This window comes from Schistocerca nitens, chromosome 4 (genome assembly GCF_023898315.1).
Source record: "Schistocerca nitens isolate TAMUIC-IGC-003100 chromosome 4, iqSchNite1.1, whole genome shotgun sequence".
Taxonomy (NCBI): Eukaryota; Metazoa; Arthropoda; class Insecta; order Orthoptera; family Acrididae; genus Schistocerca; species Schistocerca nitens.
This window is the reverse complement of record NC_064617.1, coordinates 683,101,273-683,107,618: the sequence shown is the minus strand read 5'-3', so window position 1 is coordinate 683,107,618 and position 6,346 is coordinate 683,101,273. Positions and strand designations below refer to the sequence as shown.

Here is a 6,346-nt window from a genome sequence, read left to right as displayed (position 1 = left end):
TCAAACGAGCCTCGGATATGGTCATTTCTTACTGTCTGTTACGCTCATCAGACAAGAACAGCATTTTTTCTCAGCATTTTTTTTTACCTTCAGCTTCCCTTCGTCTGATCTGAGCATGGCCCAACATTCTGAACCGTATGTTAGAGTTGATCTTATCACTCGTTTGTATTTATTTATTTTTTTACTTCAACAGTCATTTTGAGATCGGAGATGACTCCTGTAGGTGACCTCCATTTCAACCCCCCAATTTTTACACAGTTTCCGATATATTAACCCACGAAACTATAGATGTTATTACCGGTTGGAAATACTTGAACAAATCGGTTGGTGTTACAAGTTCATCTATACACTGACGGAAAAAAATGTCAACACCAAGAACACAAATTAAAGTTGGTAGGTGTGTTTATACGTCTGAAAGACGATGTCTATTCGAATTTCACACCTGTGGCGTGAGAAAGGCGCTAGTAGCGCCACTACGAGGATGCAAATCAGGTTTGTTTTAAACACACGCTGTAACGGTCCTGATCGTTAGTTATCACTGAGACTGGACTTGGTGAGTTGATGTAAGTCAAGAATGCGTTTAAGGCGACAAAGACGCCTCACTGGGTTTGAATGAGGCCGTGTAATATGGCTACGAGAAACTGATGCCCCTTCTGCGATATCGCAAAAGACTTGGCAGCAATGTAGCCTCTGTAACTGATTGCTGGCACCGGTGGTCACGACAATGTACGGTCACAAGAAGACCGGTCTGCGGGCGGCTACGTGGCACTACCGAAAGGGACGACCATCGTGTTCGGCGTGGAGCTTTGGCGCATCGTACTGCACCTGCGACAGCAATCTGAGCAGCAGACGCAATGAACTGTTACAAATCGATTACTTCAAGGAGAGCTCCGAACCACGTGCCCTGTGGCGTGCATTCCACGGACCCCAAACCACCGCTATTTTCGACTTCAGTGGTGTCAAGACAGCTGATTAGAGGCTATGGTGGAGGTCTGCCGTGTTTTCTGATGGCCATGTATTGATTACAAAGAGGCCTGTTGAAGGCCTGCACGCAACCTGTCGCGTGCTAGACACACTACACCTACACCTGGAATTATGGTCTGAGGTACGATTTCATATGACAGCAGGAGCACTCTTGTGGCTATCCCACGCAACCTGACGGCAAAACTGTATGCCAATCTGGTGATACGACCTGTTGTGCTGCCTTTCATGAACAGCATTCCCGCGCGACCGCTACGGTAGCAGGTTCGAATCCTGTCTCGGGCATTGATGTGTGTGATGTCCTTAGGTTGGTTAAGTTTAAGTAGTTTCAAGTTCTAGGGGACTGATGACCTCAGAAGTTAAGTCCCATAGTGCTCAGAGCCGTTTGAACCATTTTTGAACAGCATTACAGGGGGTGTTTTCCAAAAGGATAACGCTCGCCCACGTACCGCTGTTGTAACGCAACATGCGCTACAGAGTGTCAACATCTTGCCTTGGCCTGCTCGATCACAAGATCTGTCTCCAGTGATCATCGGACGACAACTCCACCGTCATCTACAACCAGCATTAACCGTCCCTGTCTTGACTGATCAAGGGCAACAGGCATGGAACTCCATCCCACAAACTGACTTCCGGCACAGTACATGCACGTTTGCATGCTTGCATTCAACATTCTGGCGGTTAAATAGTTTATTAACGTATCAGAATGTCACATTTAAATGGCCTATCTCTGGCTTACATTAATCTGTAATCTTACAATTTTAATCACTTAAATATGTTACCTAGACAAATGTATTCCCAAAATTTCATTACTTCTATATTAACTAGTTTTTGCTTCCTCTATTTTTTCCCGTCTGTGTATATGCTCTGTTTTGTTCCTACTTACTCCAAGGCCTTAAATATCTTAAAGCAATTTATAACTAATCACCCTAACTGAGTAATAAAATTCATCAAGTGCACCAAGCATAAAAATAGTTTTGAGTTTTTGGTAGAGATTCTGCTATTAGATCTATGTCGTCAGCAAATAAAAGTTGCTTCTGTGACATAGTTCATTACCAGACAATAGCAGTGGACTTAAAGCAGATTCTTAACAAACAACATCTTATACCTCGAATTCTGTGCTGACACCTGTGAGGATTAGAACTTTTTGCTCGATTTTTCATGTCTCCTCGAGAACATGGACGTAGTACTCTGAGAGAGACTACGTGCTATAAATTATAAGCGTTCTTGGCACTTGTTCAAAAGAATTTTTCAGATCAATAAACACAAGATGCAGGCCCTTCTTGAGATCTTTGTATACCTCCACTGGAATTTTAACATTATGAATTACGCCTACAGTGCCTAAATCGCTGGTAAAATCATATTTTGTTACCTTTTTTAATCTGTTCGAAAGCACTTTTCCCCACACGTTCAGTGTTTCTGATGTTAGTTTTATTGCTCCCTGCTTGTGGGAGGTGATATGCGATCTCAGATCAACAGCAAGGTATTTAACTGAATGCTCCTGTAATTTGTTGATCACAATCGTCAAAGCAAGTTTCACTGGAAATCACCATCTGCTTACAGCTGAAAGGGAGATTCGTCGCAATGAAGGGAATTCGGGATAAAAAGTTGCACTCTCTTCCTATGTTGTTAAGATAGGCACTTCAATTTCATTGGCCGGTGAAAATACGTTGAATGTATAGCAAAACACAATGAATGTACAGAACATTTTTTATTCACAGTTCGTTTTACTTTTAGACCACCTTTTATTACAGGTCAACGTATGTAAATGTTTGTCGCTTATATAATGAGCTTTGAGCCTTTGGTCGGCTTACCATACTTTTTTCGGTCCAATGCAGGACATTTACCATACTTTGGGTCCAACCCAGGATATCTTTTTGAAATTTTTTAAAAGTTTAGTGAAAAATTGAACTTTATTTATTCAGTTGTATTTGTCACTAGACATGACTTACTTTCAGAAATGTTTTGTTTTAATTACATCATAAAATTCAGAACAAGAAAGCTCTGAATTAATTCTAAGATTTCAAAAATTTGTATTTCTGCTTCAGGTTACCATTAGAGACACACTTTCTTTTGCCCATCGCTAAACGATGATGCAAACAACGAAAAGAAGTAAACGATCAAAACGTGTAAAAGATTTACTTCAAACATGAAAAAAGCATAAACACATTCCCCTATTGTGTTATCAAATGACTAAATGAATAGTCGTGGCAGAACTGGTGGCTATGCCTTCCCATCGAGGTCAGCGCTTGCTCCACGGTCGACTAAGTGAACCACGGCCGTATAACAATGTTTAAAAACGCGATATCGAACATATAGCTCTAAAATTTAAAAAAGAAATAATGCTCGCCAGTCGCCAAATACGGTAATTTCCAAGAATGGTCGCCAATTGAACGCGCGGGTCCCAGTGATATATATCGAACGTGCGACTCGCGTCGACTACACGACTCTGGTGGCGCAAATTATGGTAAATGATTGATACGTTGCCATGGGAACATAGTTTATTGTTTTCGGTTGTGAAAGCAATGAGCCAAAGCGTTGCTGTTCGAGTGCCGATAGTCACACATGGCGAAATCTAATTCCTCGGGTATGTAGTGCAGAAAGTTATTTAAAAATTTGTTGAGACTTCGGATTACTTCCAAGTGAGGCTAGCAGGAATTGTGTAAAATGCTATGGAGTCAACTACTCCAAACATAGCAATAAACGTGCTGATGATTGTAAGCAAAAGCATTGGTACGTGTAAATTTGCGCCTTGTCAGGAGAGAACATCTACTAGAAAAAGCACATGGTTTGACAGTTCAAGTTATTCGTCGGGAATAGCACCATTTTAGTTTCTTGTTGGACAGAAGACTATACGCTACAAGCGACAGCTTCTGAAACACAATTGTCAGCGAACATCGTGTGCGGCTACTACGGTTTCTGCCGAGAAGTCTGTTACGTCATGGTCATGAATGAGTGTCCCAATCGGCGCACAAGAAAAGATTGTCGGAATAGACGAATCGCATATAGCTACTAGGAAATACCAGAGAAGACGAACGTTGAAAAATGAACATGAACATATTTGGCCGCCCTCAGTGGCGGAGCGGTTCTAGGCGCTACAATCTGGAACCGCGCGACCGCTACGTTCGCAGATTCGAAACCTTCCTCGGGCATGGTTGTGTGTGATGTCCTTAGGTTAATTAGGTTTAAGTAGTTCTAAGTTCTAGGGGACTGATGACCTCAGAAGTTAAGTCGCATAGTGCTCACAGCCATTTGAACCATTTGAACAACCACCTCTGGACGTAATAACGGCCTTGATACGCTTGGGCATTGAGTCAAACAGAGCTAGGATGGCGTGTACAGATACAGCTGCCCATGCAGCTTCAACACAATACCACAGTTCATCAAGAGTAGTGACTGGCGTATTGTGACGAGCCAGTTGCTCGGCCACCATTGACCAGACGTTTTCAGTTGGTGAGAGATCTGGAGAATGTGCTGGCCAGGACCAAGGCCAGGTCCCATAGTGCTCAGATCGATTTGAACCATTTTTCAACATATTTGGATATTTGGTGGCATTGAAAAAGAACCCCTCAAGTGCTTCTTCCGATTTTATTCAAGGTGGAAAAAAAGGTTAGTCCCTCTGATAAAGCACTTTATGTTGGTGGCGGGAGTTTTGGATACTGTTTACAGCGTTCACTAGAGAGATGACGAAAGACGAAGGGGTAGCTATCAAGAATGAATGATTGTCGTGAGGGGTGATAACCTAAAATTCTCAAACCCCGGGCATTTTCGGAACCTTGGATATTATCCCGGACAGCACTAACAAACCAGGACTGTCGGGGATAGTCTCGCACTAATCGTAAGCCAAACAATTGGTACTTGGATAAGATGACAAAAAGTAATGTAATGTATTTTGTGTACAAAACTAGCTATACGCCGTGATTCGAACGGATGTTAAAGAAGGGCCTTTGCGTACCGTCGATTTTTAGTGTTCTGTACCTCAGTCGGTAAAAACATGAATCGTTTTTCCGAACCAAGAAGTCATATACAAATGAAACCTGTCGAAAGGAGCTAAGCACTTTCGTTAAGTTTATAGTATACAAAGCGAAATCAGCGAATCCACATATCCTAGACAAGTAAATTTAATGTTAGTTTGTATTCGTAAATATAAGATTGCGACGCTTAATTCTGTCATTGACGTAAACTTCCGAAAATACTTCCGTCACTAAGGTAAAAAAAGAAAAAAAAATAAACCAAGAAAACTAGCCATATACTGGTTCTTCGGTGTTCAACAAAACCAACAGCACCATCTATTGCTTCTTGGGTGTATTATGCTGTCACTAAGTTAAGCATCCGAACTAATGAGATGAGCAAACTCTATATTTTTGGAATAAATGATAACTAACTGACAACCTCAGCTGCCGACAGGTGCTGTTGTTATACCTCGATGTGGACAGCTAAAAATGTGTGCCCCGACCGGGACTCAAACCCGGGATCTCCTGCTTACATGGCAGACGCTCTATCCATCTGAGCCACCGAGGACACAGATGAATAGGGCGACTGCAGGGACTTATCCCTTGCACGCTTCCCGTGAGACTCACATTCCCAACTGTCCACAATTATACATACGTATTGTACCTTATAGACATTTGCCCATCCACTCATTATTCGCGCACGCTTTGGCGATTCCCGTAAGAGTTTGGGCAACCTGTGCGCATTCGCACAGACGAAGGTCAATGGCTGGGCAGCCTTTAACTATATATACGAAGACAGTAACTTGTTCTCGAAAGAACAGTTACTGTTGATGACCGTGCAGCTTTTTCCTGGAATAAATGATAACTAACTGACAACCTCAGCTGCCGACAGGTGCTGTTGTCATACCTCGATGTGGACAGCTGAAAATGTGTGCCCCGACCGGGACTCGAACTCGGGAATCGCCAAAGCGTGCGCGAGTAATGAGTGGATGGGCAAATGTCTATAAGGTACAATACATATGTAGAATTGTGGACAGTTGGGAATGTGAGTCTCACGGGAAGGGTGCAAGGGATAAGTCCCTGCAGTCGCCCTATTCATCTGTGTCCTCGGTGGCTCAGATGGATAGAGCGTCTGCCAAATAAGCAGGAGATCCCGGGTTCGAGTCCCGGTCGGGGCACACATTTTCAGCTGTCCACATCGAGGTTTAACAACAGCACCTGTCGGCAGCTGAGGTTGTCAGTTATCATTTATTCCAGGAAAAAGCAGCACGGTCATCAACAGTAACTGTTCTTTCGAGAACAAGTTACTGTCTTCGCATCTATATTTTTGACCGTCATCCAATTTTGATTAAAAGAAGCCTGTATGTTGCCTCAAGCTAAGCTGACGTCTACTTTGAAAACCCCATGAAAAT

The 6,346-nt window shown here is 42.8% G+C and overlaps 1 non-coding gene across 1 annotated transcript; it reads left to right on the top strand.

The window, feature by feature from the left end:
• The first annotated feature begins 6,038 nt into the window (after positions 1-6,038).
• Positions 6,039-6,112, top strand: Trnai-aau (transfer RNA isoleucine (anticodon AAU)). Its single transcript has one exon. It is a non-coding gene; the product is annotated as a tRNA-Ile (tRNA).
• The last annotated feature ends 234 nt before the right edge of the window (positions 6,113-6,346 follow it).